The sequence below is a fragment of the Leptodactylus fuscus genome, chromosome 8, assembly GCF_031893055.1.
Source record: "Leptodactylus fuscus isolate aLepFus1 chromosome 8, aLepFus1.hap2, whole genome shotgun sequence".
Taxonomy (NCBI): domain Eukaryota; kingdom Metazoa; phylum Chordata; class Amphibia; order Anura; family Leptodactylidae; genus Leptodactylus; species Leptodactylus fuscus.
The window spans coordinates 71,892,734-71,908,483 of NC_134272.1; the positions used below are offsets into that span (position 1 = coordinate 71,892,734).

The 15,750-nt window shown below is 42.1% G+C and overlaps 1 pseudogene; it reads left to right on the plus strand.

Moving 5' to 3' along the window:
- Positions 1-14,594: 14,594 nt before the first annotated feature.
- LOC142217265 (cyclin-T2 pseudogene) lies at positions 14,595-15,635 on the plus strand (annotated as a pseudogene).
- The last annotated feature ends 115 nt before the right edge of the window (positions 15,636-15,750 follow it).

Sequence of the window (15,750 nt, forward strand, 5' to 3'; positions counted from 1 at the left end):
AAAAAAAACAAAGCAAATTTAATACTAATAAAAAAAATTCTGTCTTCCACTAGAGGGCAGCGTATCTCAATTTTCTCATTTTCTGTATGTTCCTATATCTCTGACAGCTTTGTGCTGTATATACAAGCTGAGGACAACCGCTATATAATGTAACTAGTTTATATTTAGTAAAGAGATTACATTAGCATTTTACTTGGTGTCCACATTGCAGAACACATCGCTGACAAACTCTGCTCAATTGCCCATTAAACACAGAACAAGGATGTGTCTGCTGCCGACTGTACAGTGTCTATCCCTCTGCCAACTACTGTATTACCACCCCCATACACATTGAATAATTACTATAATCCTCTTGCTGGATCTCCAGTGATTTTCCAACATGACTCCTACCTCCATTCATTATATTTAGTACATCATAAAATGTTTCAATAGAATGAAGAACCTTCTAGAGTCAGCTCATTGCTGATAAATCAGTTCTATGTGTATGTACATTGTCACAGCGATGAAATATGGCACTGGTCTTCCTTTAGGTAATAGCAAGCATCAAGATGTTTGATACATGATGGGGCAGAAGGTTTGCAGCAACTTTAAAGTGTACCTCTAGTCATAAGCAAGTTGTCGCAGTACAGGTTAATATATGGAACTTTGTAATGTATCTTATTAAAAAAAAAGTATTCTCCTCTTTTCAGGCAGAGTTACTTACTCTATTTTAGTCTATGTAGAGGGAGGTAGAAAAGACACTCAAATAATTGCTGTTTCTATGCTCTAGCAATCCTGTACTTTAAACATTGCTAGGTTGTAGATAAGAGGCTGCTAGTGCACAGAATGATGTAATAAATCTAGCCATGACAGTAGCTGCACCAGATATTCATGCTTATCCAAACTGACTGCACATACCTCTAAAATTTCAGTTAACATAAAGAGGGACAAAATCTGCAATGCGCACAGCCATGTATAATAAACTATGCCTCCAACCATGCCTATGCCCTCTTTCATTCACCAATTCCCATCCAGTCTCTTTGCAGTTCCGCACAGTATAATGATGCTTTAGTGGCCCCCACACAGTATAATGACCTTTTTGTGGTTCCCACATAGTATAATGTCCCCTTGTGGCTCACATACAGTATTATGACCCACACGGTATAATGTCCATGTTATGGCCCCCTGATGGTATAATGGGCCCCTTGTGGCATCACTATGCACCTGCCAGCAGTGATACAGGATAAATGGTGAAGCAGGGAACCAAGAGGAATTTTCTGTGTGGGAACACAAAGGGACTGGGTGGGATTAGGGGGCATGGGCAAGGTTAGAGGTATAGCTCATCATATGAGATTGTGCGCACTGCAAATTTTGACCCTCTTTACATTATCTGAAAGTTTGGAGGTATGTACAGTCAGTTTGGGCAAGGGTGCATATATTGTGCGACTACTGCCGAGGCTAGATTTATTGCCTCATTCTGTGCACTAGCAGCCACTTATCTTCAACCTAGCAATGTTTAAAGTACAGAACTGGAGAGCGTAGAAAAAGCAATTATTTGAGTGGCTTTTCTTCCCACCCTCTTGATGGACTAATATGGAGAAAGGTTGGATTGGTTTATGGGGAAATTTGTTTTTCCGTACATTACTTCTCTTGTATTTTCGAGCATTCCCAACTAGTATCTTTCCTTGAAGGATTTGTAAATCTAAGAGGACCCTGCCCTCAAAGAGTACCAGATAAATGGTGGGATTCAATCATAGAATCTCAAGCCAGCAATAGAACAAGACAGTAATGCTAGGGGTGAATAGTTTGTTCCGTTGGTGTGTTAGTCTTCCTATCACCCTGGAGTGGTTAGATGGAGGAACAATTCTCTTAGGTTGATATTTACCACTTAGTGACTGTTGGGGTGAAATGTCTCCGTTTAGAAGTTTGTGATTTAGGCATAATGGTACCCACATCCAGACCTTTATGGTTGTGTTTACGACTCGCCATATTAATTTGGTAGATTTTTAACCAAAATTTGATATTCCCGGACAGATAGTCAGTTCGACAAAGCTAAATCCAGGCACACCGTGTTTTTGCAAAGGTGAAAAATAATAATGTGTTGTATTTCACCATCAGGGGTTTAGTGCACTTGTCAGTGCAGCAGTATACAAGTCATAAACAGTTCAATGGAGTGTATATCATATGAAGAGATGGGAGTTCTACCAAGACTTATATTTATAGATCTCATCTCTTCATTTGATATGCACACCATTGAACTGTTTATGAACTTTATACTGCTGCAAGGTACTAATACCACTGATGGCGGCATACAGTACATCATTATTTTTCACCTTTCCATAAACACGGAGCGCCTGGATTTATCTTTGTGTTGCCAGCACAACTATAGTTATGGCAGCCTCTGCATTGAGGAATCCACCACACTGTTCATTTCAAGGGCACAAAAGTATAGAGATAACAGGCACGCTGCAGGGTCCGAGCCATAAAATAAAGAAGTACTCCGCACTCCAAATCTCATAGATGCTTATTTGAATTTATTAGATAGTAATCCAGCAGCTGAGACGTTTCGGTCACCAAGGAATATCTTCAGACACAGTTGGAGTAAATATGTGTTCGGCGCTCTCTTAGTAGAGTGTAGTGACTTTTTACTTACCGACAGTCATAGACATACCTCACAACTTTCGAACTACGGAAAGGGGCAAAATCTGCCCTGCACACAGTGAATTTAGGTATCATAAGCCAATGCCTCCAACCCCAGCCATGACTCTACCCATTCCCAACCATGTAACCATGTCCCTTTGTGCCCCCACACAGTATAATGCCCTTTAGGTGGCCCCAACATTGTATCATGTTCTCCACAAAGTATATCTCCCTTGGTTGTGGCTCCTACAGCACACTATAATGTCCCCCTCATTATTACTCTCACACTATAATGCCCCCCTTATTGAGGCCTTTGTTATATAATGTCACATTCTTTGTGACCCCGTAGTATAATGCGCCCCTCCTTGCGGCCTCTAGAGTATAAAGCACCCTCTTTTTGGCCCTCACATAAAAATGCACTAACAAAAAAGAATAATACTCACCTCAACCCTTACACCCCATACTCTGGTCTCTGCCAGTCGCAGATTTAGGGAGCAGCTGGTGCAATCTAGATATAGGTGCCAGCAAGAGAAATGGGTCAACTTAACTCCATCTGCATCCTCAGGATGCAGATAGGGTTGATATCAGTACATAACTCCTGTGGCCCAGGACAGCACCCTGAATCTTGGGAGTTTGGAAGCATGCAACAAGTTTCCAAACATAATACTGTATTCTGTCATGTCCCTCTTAACCAGATCCCCTTTAAATGAAAGTGCAAAAAAATATAGTGCTTAGAATTTCTGCCTTGCAGTTCGGCTTCCTTGGGCTCGTGAGCCATCTGCAGTTTCTTTGTCCTTCAGTGGTCAGATGGATTACCTCCAGCACTTTGGTTCTTGCCAAGAGTCCAGAAACATACTGGTAGGTTAATTGGTTTTCCATGAAACTGAAGTGTGTGGTTGGGAAATTAGATTGTCAGCTCCACTGGGGATGGAAAAGTCAATTTATATTGTGGAATGCAGTATATATGCAGCTATATCGCTCATTTTCACTGTGTCTCTGAAAGGTATAAAGACTAACGTTCCTTCTCATATGAACAGGTTTTAGGGGCGTAGCTATAGGGGATGCCAAGGATGCAATTGTACCTGTGATCTAGTACTGTAAGCCGATGGCTGGTCAGGTAATGGAGGGGGTGTACATCTCGACCAGACTACTCAGGTGGGTGAGATGAGAAAACTCCAGGAATGTTTGTTCTCAGCAGACAACTTTCGTCTGCTGAGCACTTTGGTAAATGCTCAGTATTGGACTGGATTTTTAGGAATGGCAGGTAGGTTGTTAGTGGGACCTGTCATTCCACCCCCCTCCAGTCCACACCTTGGAGATGTTCCGGCAGCGACTCAGCTGCAGAGAGTCTGCTCATCAAGGAAGCTTAAGAAGTTGCTCCAGCAGCAACACTTTGGCAGAGCTTGGCTGGAGAACAAACAGAGAGGTCATATTTTTGGAGCTGTGTCCTGAATGATTCTACTGGCTTTTTGGATTTCTGTTATTCTAGGTGAAGTAACCTATTCTATGTTTAGTTAGAGCCTAGCCGGGCAGGTATTTATTTTTGTATTGTTTCTTTTGTTGCTGCACTACCTTTTTGAGTGAAAATAAACTCTACCTTTGTTTTGGACTGAAGAAACTGGACTTGTGTGTCTATGCCACCCCACCTAGCAACCCCAGACCCTGACAGTACCTTAAGATACAAAGACCTCTTTACTACATAACAAGACATTATTGTCATTATCATGGTAGGAGGTGGATTTTGCATTGAGGCAAATGAACTTCAAGTTGTGCCTCAGGATGATCATATATCTCATGCCTATACCATAGTTTAGTCCCATGTTGTACAATGCTGAGTATGAGGAATAAAATGATGATAACTTGAACACAAGAAGCTCTCTGGGTTCTCATCTATCAGTTGTGTCTGGGAAGCTTCCTGCAACATTGTTATGTCTGGGAGAGGGAGACGTCTGATGTCAAGACTGATGCCAGAAATAATCCCATACAAAAACATAAGAACAGTAATGGGATCAGTTCTTACAATTGTTTCACTAGTACATTGGAGGGAAAAAGTCAGAAATATCTGAACTTATATTTGCATCTAACAATGTCACAACAATGTATTACTATGTTATGCTGCAACATTGAAATCAGACAAGGGCCAAACCTCTGGGATCCCTGCCCACCATGATCTCTTCGAGTGAATGGAGCTGTGTTTGTAGCTATGGTCAGTAGAGATGAAGGAACCTGTTCAGTTCGGACCAGATTAAAGTTGACTTTTGCAGAAGTTTGGAGCTCTTTTGGGGTTTGTCACCCAATAATAAGCAGATGCCCAGGAAAGGTGCAGAAATATAATAAACATTTATATTCACCTTACATCACCCTTCCAGGGCTCCCTGGCACATTCTCATTGTCCCTCAGCATCCTCTTCTGGCTTCCTGATTGATGTCACGCTCCCTGTGTCATGCTATGGGGCATGCTACCGTCGTGATGCTTGCATCCCCTTGGGCATGTCACATTGGCAAGGAGGCCAGAAATGGACATTGAAGGATCTTCATATGCCATGAGAGCCCAGAATTATAATATATAAATTATATTACGTTCTTGGGCCTTCTCTTGGCCTTGGCTTATTTTAGTCTTGGGTCTGAAGAGACTTCTGATCGTGCAGAACAAGTTTGGCCTGAAACAAAACAGGCAGACAAAGCCATAAATCTTGTGAGCTTTGCCCATCTCTACTGGTCATAACTAGAGCGTTGCATGAAGAATCTGAGATAGAGTCAGGGGAGTAAAAGCTGCAGTGAAAAAGCTTAGCTCGGGCCTCCTTGTGTAACTTATCCCTGTACATTTTAGCAGCATCGATCGTAGTTTTGGATAATAAGATGCACTTAGGTTTTAGAGGAGGAAAATAAGAAAAAAAATTAAGGAGAGATCTGCCGCTGGAGGACCAAAAGTTGTGCAACACTGTTGTATCGGAACAGCAGTTTCGCAGAACCTGTGTGGCTCTGCCAAACTACAGCTCCCATTATCCCAACCTGTCCAAGCATGATGGGAGTTGTAGTTTGGTAACAAGTGCAGGGCCACATTGACAGGTGAGCCTGTAGTGGAATTTGCCTATGTTAATGTGGGGCATACCAGTCATGCGATCATCTAACCTCAGCTTCAGCCAAGTGGAAATTCCTGAGGGGGAGTTCACACGGAGTAACGTGCCACGTGATGTGGCACATATACGCCGTGTGAGATTTTGAGCGCCGTATACGCGCCCATTGATTTCAATGGGAGTTAGTCTCGTATACGCCGCATTATTTTGCGGCCGCAATTTTGCGGCCGCAAAATAACGCCGCGTATACGATCTCGGCTCCCATTGAAATCAATGGGAGCATATACGGCGCTCAAAGTCTCACACGCCGTATATGTGCCACATCATGCGGCACGTTACTCCGTGTGAACTCCCCCTTAGACTTGTGCCTGTGAAGGAATCCTGTAATGTTTGAAAAACCTTGCTATCCTTAAAAGCTGAATGCTAGAGATTTAACCCCACGTTGTTTTAATAAAAGTGCGTCACTATTTCCTTCTTGTTTGAGTGAGGAATTAATACCAACATAGTATGTCTGATGTCATTTCCTTACTGCTGGCACTCAGCCTAATTAATTAGGACGCCGACAGTTACCCAGGATTATTGGTCAATTAGTCATAAACACGGCTTAGCCCTTATCATCTTCACAATCCGGAAGACGTTCAATTGTTTGTCTGCTTTACCTGCAAGAGAAAATATTTTAGATGTTGCTTCTACATCTTCGTCTCCTACATCTTAATTCTGCACTCATCATAAAGGGCATCCTCACCGCCATCAGGCTCAGGGAGGCTCACCATTAGGATGTGCTACAACCACCATCAGACATTGTACAGGCCTCACTGCAGTGGTGGGTCTGGTAGAGATCCTTGACCACAGCAACACACCCAACCCCCTGAACTTCATGCATCTGGGCTGCTGCATCTCTACACATCTTTATCTAACAATTCCACCATTTTTGAGCTACTACTGCCAGGCCAATAGGGATTTTGTAGGATTGTAGGGTTTGTTTCAATTTCATTATTTTTTATACTATTCTAGCTGATAAACTAATGTATTATAAAACGTGAATCCACCATTGAAGACCATGTACAGACTCAAGATGAGAAAATATAGGAAAATTCGGGTCCATCTCATGAAATGTGGCATGTTGTGCCACTTACGGCATTATTGCTTGAGGTTTTGTGTACTTCTCCTGAAAGGATCTGTCTGAAAGTGTAACATCTGAGGATTGACTCAGTACTTGCTGTTCTAAATCTATTATCCAAATCCTAAAAGTCAAATCCCAGTTGGCTATTTTATTAGAGAAAGCCAGTGAGTAAAAAGCTTTAGAATGATCCTCGGAGGCCTAATCTGGGATAATCCATATGGGGAGATCATTATAAGAGCGAATTTGAAATTCTGCCTGTGCCGTATCTGCTCTGTGTTTAGGGGATAGAGGATGTGGTGTGAGTTTTTCCTAATTTATTAATCCACTTATGTATAAATTATATTTTTCTTCACGCTCCAGGAACAGTCATTACTTAGTGTAAATTGTTTCTGTCTTTACATGCTGGTGAGAATCTGGGAGTTGTCAGAATATTAGGTCGGGTTCACACTGGGTGATAGTATGGGGGCGCTGCAAATATAGACCATTGAACTCTCCTATAATATCAATGAAGACAAATGGATCACTGTATCCTAGAGATTAAAGACAGGATCAAGGGCACCCATAATGGCAGACTTGGCCACATATGTCACCACTACAATGTGTCATCCACACATCTACATAAGGCTCTCACCAAGCTTCAGGCTTTAATTGGTCCATGTTGAATTTATCTTTTTTTTTTTTTTTGCTTAATTAGTTTTTGACTTGTATCCTTCTGTTTGACTCAGGCCCTATGGTTGCGGGGGGGCCCCCTCAGCTGCATCAAATCGAGTAAAACAGTGCTGGATCTCAGGGGCTGTCCCAGTTAGGTATTCTTTATTTTTTGTGATGGTTGAGGGGGCACAGGGCCTTATGAAGGTCCTAGTTATGGGGAAACTAAATTTTTTGCGGGGGGCCTTAGACAAAAAGTTTGAACAGGGCTCTTTAATGTATTGAAACGGCCCTGCTCTTCAATAATCTTCTGGCCTCCTAAGTAATGTCATAGGTGAGAGACATCAGAGTTTAATAATGGCACTTCTGGTTCAGGCCGAACTGAAACAGGTTGATAGATCTTGCAACTATACATGAAAATAATCTCAAGCCGGTCGCCCATCTCTGCTCCTAAGGGTCCAATCACACGGAGGAAAATGGTGAGGAATTTGGTTTGGAATTTCAGCATTGTACAAAAGCCTTCCATTGACTTCAATGAGTCCTTTTAGCAGAAAAAGGACCCTAAAGAATCTTATGTTGGTCAGATACAAATGAAAAGCTACAAATTTGAAGTGTACCTAAATTCCTCCTCTCCTCTCTCCATGGTCTTCCTTGGTCTGCAGCGGTAAGCTGTATATGGAGCACAGATTTGTACAATGTATTCAGAAACAGTGATCACTGTAGGGGAAAGGAGAGAGGAATAGGAGGGGAAAGAAGAATTTTTCCTGTTTTTTTTTTGTTCCTTTAGGGCCCCTTCACACAGCGTAAGCGCTCGGCTCATTCCGAGCCGTACACATGAGCGCTTCTAAACACTTCCCATTCACTTCAATGGGAGCGGGCGTAAACCCGGCTTTACGAGCGCTCCCATGGAAGTGAATGGGAAGTGTTAAGAAGCACTTGCGTGTACGGCTCGGAATGAGCCGAGCGCTTACGCCGTGTGAAGGGGCCCTTACACTACCAGACAATGTCCCATCAACCTTCTTGATATTTCTGAAGACAAGAACAATGGATAATACTATAACCTTGAACACCTACATACTTATTGGGCTCCACCAAGAAACAAAGTAACCCATATAAACCAGATCCAGTAAATCTGCTGTTGTCCCTTTAAAAAATGGAAGCCATTATGGCAAAATATGAACAGAGGCATGGGCTCTCTGAAATACATTAATATGCAGAGAGACGGCAGACTGTGATATGAAGCGACAATTGCAGGACTGAGATGAGCCGATGACATTATGTACACCAACTATAGAAAGTTTTCCTTCCTTTATCTGAAAACCATTTCTAAGATTTTATTTCAAATCAGACCTCATAATATGGAAATGTCAGCGTCATGCACCGACACCTCCTGAAAAGTTCATTTCTCTCCCGTTTCGTATTGTGAATACATTTTATTTCCTTTACAGCTTTCATTTCTCTGTAAGTTCAGAAAGAAAACCAAATATAATCTTGTATTCATCGTCTTCACTTAAATATTCACCTTTGTGACCCCCGATGACATTTTCTTACAAAGATATGGAAGAAATGTTTAGCGTGTTAGGAGAAGATTTTTATCTGTATCCAGTGGATCTGATGTCTAGTGATGGAAGCTGCAAGAAGAAGAAGCGGTGACAGAGGCGGATACCCCTGAGGAAGACACAATGTAGCGGTGATACACGTGCGGTTTTTCCAGTCAGCGCATACATTGGGTCTTTGCACTATTTGGACATTGTTTGAGATCTTTATTTTCTGTGTTGGGTGGTCTCCAGTATGGTGTGATATGGATATCTTGAATTGATGTATTATTCTATATATTTTGACTTAATGTATTTTGGGGCCCTTTGTATTGTATTAAGGTGGGTCATCCTCATTTTGGGTAGACCCTGTATTGTGTATGGTTTTAATTGCTTTGAAGTTCCCATTTGTATGTTATCAGTGTCAATAAGATTGTTATTCTATTAAGGAGATGTGCGCTGTTTTGTTGCAATTTTTTTTGTGGGAAGGTAATACACAGTCCAGTCACATTAATGTGACCATCTGCCAAAATCCAGAATAACCCCCTTTAGCAGAGCGGACCGCTGCGAGACGTGCAGGAAGAGAGGGGATGTTGTGCTGATGATCACTGGGATGTTGAGCCACGCCGACTCCAGTGCCGTGGCCAGCTGTGCTGGGTTACGCAGTTGAGCATCTATGGCGAGAACAACCCGATCGAGGTGGTCCCACAAATTCTTGATTGGGTTCAAGTCCGGGGAATTTGCTGGCCAAGGGAGTACGGCAAACTTATCCTGATGCTCCTCGAACCACGCACGTACACTGCGAGCTTTATGACACGTCGCATTGTCCTGCTGGTAGATGCCATCATCCTGAGCAAAAACAAATTCGCATGTAGGGGGAACATGGTCTGCAAGGATAGATGCATACTTGTGTTGATCCATCGTACCCTCCACAATGATGAGTGCACCCAGATGGCTGATGACACGTGCCTTCTGCCATTGGTTATTTAATGTTGACGTCAAAAGTTGGCGGTGGTCACATTAATATGACTGGACTGTGTATATGGAAGACTGGCCATACCCATAAGGCCTCATTCACACGTCTGCATCCATGCTACTCATGGACACACTATATCCTGCTCATTTCAAACTGGTTTCACATCTGTGAATTGCAGACCAATTGTTTGTTTCATTTTCTATATTTTGCATGTCTCTGGATCTGCGAAAAATGAATGTCACACAGATATCATTATTTTCACAGACCCATAGACTGTCATTGGTATGATGCATCCGTGTTGTATTCCCATTGGTCTACAAAAAAGTTTTTAAAGCCATTTCAATGGCTGCTTATCAGCTGAATGGGAATTCATAGGGATACTCATTCTCAATTAATTCTCACTTTAAGACTGGATTTATGACTACATTATGTATACAATGCACACAACATGCACCCGGGATGCTTCCAAATCCTGAGATCAGATGAGTGTAGAGGAAGGCCATGGGGTACAGAAGGGGGGACTTCACTGTGAAAGGGCCCAGGCTTCGTGGCTATGGCAGGAGTAGACATGCACCCCACTAAGATACTGCCTCCTTGTTTATACATAGACTAGTAGCAGCCATGTGTGTATGTGCAAGTACATGTAACTTTATACTGAACATATAAGCACTATGCAGATTTTACCCCAGAACCGCAGTGCTAACCACCGAGCCTATGAGCACTCCCACTTTAGGAATCTATTAGTATACAGTATAGCACTAGATATATACATCTAGGTGAAAAACCGTAAGCAAAATTCTTTCCAACCATAAAAAAAAAATCCCAGCAAGCAAAGAAAATAATGAAATCTTTTTCTTGCTGTGTTTCTATGTCTGTTTATAAGTTGTGGCTGATTCAGGACTTATAAGGAAACGTTACCGATGGGCAAGTTACATTCAGCAAAATAATCTCGCTTTTATTGTATAGCTGTAAATAAAAACCTACACCCCGGCCCAGACCTCAGGCAAAAAGAGGCAGCTGCTCCATAAAGCATAACCAAAAATGAGATGATCCAGCACATCCAGGGGCTATAATGAATTATGAGCTTGTATGTATAACATAGCACATAAACAATGAGTAACGGTACAGGGCGAGATAAGGCAGCGACTTGATAAAGGGCTTCATCTTGGCCTTATTGTCAGTGTTATGTTATAAATAAAACTACTTTCTACTCCGTCGCTCGCGTTGAATCATCCACCATTCATTGTATATTCTGTGTCATATGCATTATTTGTTCTTGTATAGTACGCGACTTCTTCTGTAGGTTTCTATTTTGAGCTCACGCACCTTCCCTTGACTCCCGGGTACCCTGTCACTTCCTGCGCCTCTAAATAGTAACAGTCTTCTGCCTTGGAGCGTTTGCTTCTGTCAACAAGACTACAATGACAGACACAGAGTTAATTCTTCAAGTGCCTATGACAAGGACATTGATAGCTGGAAGACACGCCATTTATAGCGCACAAGGGCTACGTCATCATAGGACATTGTTAGGAAGCCCCTGGATACGATGGAACTCAGATCATTTGAGCGTGATGGTGTGACCAGCTCAGCTTGGAGGCAAGTCATACAAGTGGATGTGGCTGAAACCCTGAGATGTATACATTGTATAGCTGACAAATACAAGAAGAATTCATAGAAACCCCAGTAACTAAAATAACATGGATCAAATGAATGGCTTAATTGACATGTACCAGTGAAAAATTAAATGCAAAATGTCTTGTGGCAGCCTGTAAAAGAATACCAGCAGTGTTAGTCCTGGGCGCTTTTTATATCACCGACCTAACAACTGTTCATATCACTATCAATATAAAAAAAAATCTGAATTCTTGTTGTTTTCACTGACCACTGAGCCTCCTAACAGGCTGATATTTCCCAGTCTATGGAGATCACTTTTCAGTAGTCTTATGATCATCACAGGCAGTAATACAAAGACAGATAGTACCTATATAGACAGAATAAGCTGTTCACAGTAGGTGATAGTTACAGCTCACCTCTTTCCCCTCCCTCCGCTCAGATCACAGAGCATGCCCACAAAATAAAATTGAAATACCGTATATACTCGAGTATAAGCCGAATTTTTTAGCCCAGTTTTTGTGCTGAAAAAGCTCCCCTCGGCTTATACTCGAGTCAGCAAAAAAAAAAAAAAAAAAAAATTTTTTTTTTTTTTTTTAGGAGGGTGAGGGGGGGTTTATGACCAGCCACAATATCAATGTATAGAATCTCCCATAAAATAGTGCAAAAAAAAAAAATTAAGTTCTTAGTCCCTCCTTTCCCTAGAATACATCCAAAAGTAGAAAATGACTGTGAAACACATACACATTAGGTATCCCTTTGTCTGACAGTGCCCGGTCTACTGAATATAGGGGATCTGCAGTGCTCCTGTTCCATCAGGAAGGGGTTAATAGGAGCACTGCAGATCCCCTATATTCAGCCAGGCTGAATTCCAAGTGGGGTAAAAAAAGCAGTCCTCAGGCTCAGGGAAGGGGCAGACAGACAACCAAAAAAACCCCTCCCCTTCCCCAGCAACTACTGCACCCAAAAACTCCGACCATTTTCATTTTTGAAATTTTCCAGTAGCTGCTGCATTTCCCCCCCTAGGCTTATACTCGAGTCAATAAGTTTTCCCAGTTTTTTTGTGGTAAAATTAGGGGGGTCGGCTTATATTCGGGTCGGCTTATACTCGAGTATATACGGTAAAAGTTATGTGATGATGTATTTCTTTCACCGTATGTAACGTTTTATTTTTATTGCAATTAAAAACTGCATGCATGCTGTGTAGACCTAGCCTTAAAGGGGTTTTCCATCTCAGGGTTTGACTTGCCTTTTCTTCTCATTTCTGGTTTGAGTGACAAGTTGGGAGGTGGGCTTAGTTTCTGTGGCGGACAGTCCAGGGATGCAGACTGATCCTGAACTAACAAATACAAACAAATCCTATTAATATTATAAATGTGAACCGCTCCACCGATTTGGCTGAAATTTTCCACAAACATAGTTAATACACCCGATTAAACAATAGGCTACTTTTCGTCACAATAGCGCACATACGTTTGTGCCAGGACCCCCACAAAACCCAAACTCACACCACCATCTCTGCAATCTCATACACTTTGGACCATAGCAAGCCACAAAATTCATATTGCCCTCTACAGCCTAGCACCTAACCCCACACAATCTCATATACAGATACTTTACCACTTTGCCCCTCACCTTAACGATACTCCAGGAGGCTCTCTTTAACGCTCCGGAGCAGCCATGTTTGCCGACCCCCACCGCTCTGACAATCCACGACACCGCCCACCCATGTCAATACCCCTAGGCGGTCTAATAAATGCAAAAAAAAAAGTAAAAATTTTTTTTTAAAAAAAATAAAAAGGATTAAAAATTCAAATCCCCCCCCTTTGCCTAGAACACATATAAAAGTAGTTAAAAACTGTGAAATACATACATGTTAGGTATCCTCACGTCCGAAATCGCCCGCTCTACAAAGCTATACAAATATTTTTCCTGTTCGGTAAACGCCGTAGCGGGAAAAATGGTCAAAAGTGCCAAACTGCCGTTTTTTCACTGTTTTAATTCTGATAAAAATTTGAATAAAACGTGATCAAAGCAATAACATTTCCCGAAAATGGTAGAACTACAAAGTACACCCAGTCCCGCAAAAAAAGACGACCTATACATCCCCATACACGCACTTATAATAAAGTTACAGCTGTCGGAATATGGCGACTTTTCCCCAAAAAATTTTTTAACACAGTTTTGGATTTTTTTAAAGGGGTCAAAATGTGAATAAAACCATATAAATTTGGTATCCCCGGAATCTTACCGAAACACAGAATACAGGGGACATTTCATTTTGGTTGTACAGTGAACGCCGTCAAACCAAAGCCCGTAAGAAAGTCGCAGAAATGCATTTTTTCTTCAAATCCACCCCATTCGGAATTTTTTCCCTGCTTCCCAGTACATTATATAGAATAAATAATGGTGGCATCATGAAGAAAAATTTGTCCCGCAAAAATTAAGACCTCATATGGCTCTGGGAGCGGAGAAATAAAAATGTTATGGGGTTTAGAAGGAGGGGAGTCAAAAACGAAAATCAAAAAATGCCATCGGCAGGAAAGGGTTAACTTCAAATACTTCTGTCCCAAAGTCACTATGTAAAGTTTCTCACAACACCGTATATATAGCAGCTCAAATACAAATTAACTTCAACACAAAAGTCTCACGTATTCTCTGAATTACAGAAAAAACAAGATACAAAGTTACATTTCATATCCCATACCATATACACAGTACGAAAACCTTACCCGCGCCTGTATATACCCACTTCTACAATCACCGCAGACGAAGTCGCGGGTACCAGCTAGTGTATATATATATATATATATATATATATATATATATCTATATATATCTATATATATAAAATTATAATGGAACTCTCGAATAATATCATAAAGATATGCAAATTAGATGTCCTGATGTGGGAGGAGCCTGTGATTGTGATGCGCTAGGTTCCACGTGATGCACTAGGTGGTTCTACGTTTCACTGTGTTCAGTTAGTTTCGTGGACTTTAGAAGATGGAGGATTTCCAGACTCTAACCCCTTCTTGGTTTTATACCAAAAAGCAATTGAGAAAGAGCCCTTCGAGGCAATGCGGCCTACGAGCCCATAAAGAGCTTATTTACCGCCAGCAGGCGGCACTACTTATTCTGGACATGGGGCGGCGGCTCCAACTGTCCAGAGTGACCGTCAGCACGGCCATAGTGTACATGCAGCGCTTCTACATGGTACAGTCATTCACCAAGTATAACAGATATGCAGTGGCCACCGCCGCACTATTCCTAGCGTGCAAAGTGGAGGAACAGCCACATTTGGTGGCAGACATCATCACAGCTTGCCACGCCTGCCTGTACCCTAAGAGATCGCAGCTGCACACACAAAGCCGGGCTTACCCGCCCACCGCGGATGAGATTCTCCAGCTGGAGATAATCCTATTTAAGACCTTTGGATTAGACATTGTAGTTGAGCATCCCTATGAAACTGTTGCTGTATGTGCCAGCTCGGTGAATGCCAGCGAAGCCGTTACCCGCATGGCCAACAACCTGGCTACCGGCTGCCTAATGATGACGACCTTCTGTCTACAGTATAAGCCACAGGTCATTGCATGCGCGTGTATATACCTGGCGGCAAAGAGGCAGAACTTTGAAATACCCCTACCCAAAGGAGCAAAGTCCTGGTGGGAAAGTATTGATAAAACATTAACTAAAGATTTCATAGAAGACCTAGCAGGAGATCTCCTACACATCCTGAGCAGAAACCGTCTTAGACTGCGAGACCTGCCCAAAGATGATAAACCAGTTCCTAAACAGTGCAACCGAGAGGACATGGCAATGGAGCGGATGCACCGATACTCCAGAACAGATACATCTGCCACAAAAAGACCTGATGAAGGAGATGCCTCAGAGCCGGAGTGCAAGAGGCGAAAAACATCACCATTAACCATTACTGGTAGTGTCAGCACGAAAGACCTGGAGCATCAGCCTGAGGGGGACAAGATCACAACCCCTGCTGGAAGAAGACGACCTCTCTCAGAAGACAACCAAGATCTACAGACGTAATCATTCTGCTGGTTTTTCATTGTATTAATAAATGATATGAGATCTATTATATGTCTGGTTATTGATGGCATATGGCCACGTTACAATATAAGTCATGCTTCATTCTTGCTGAAGG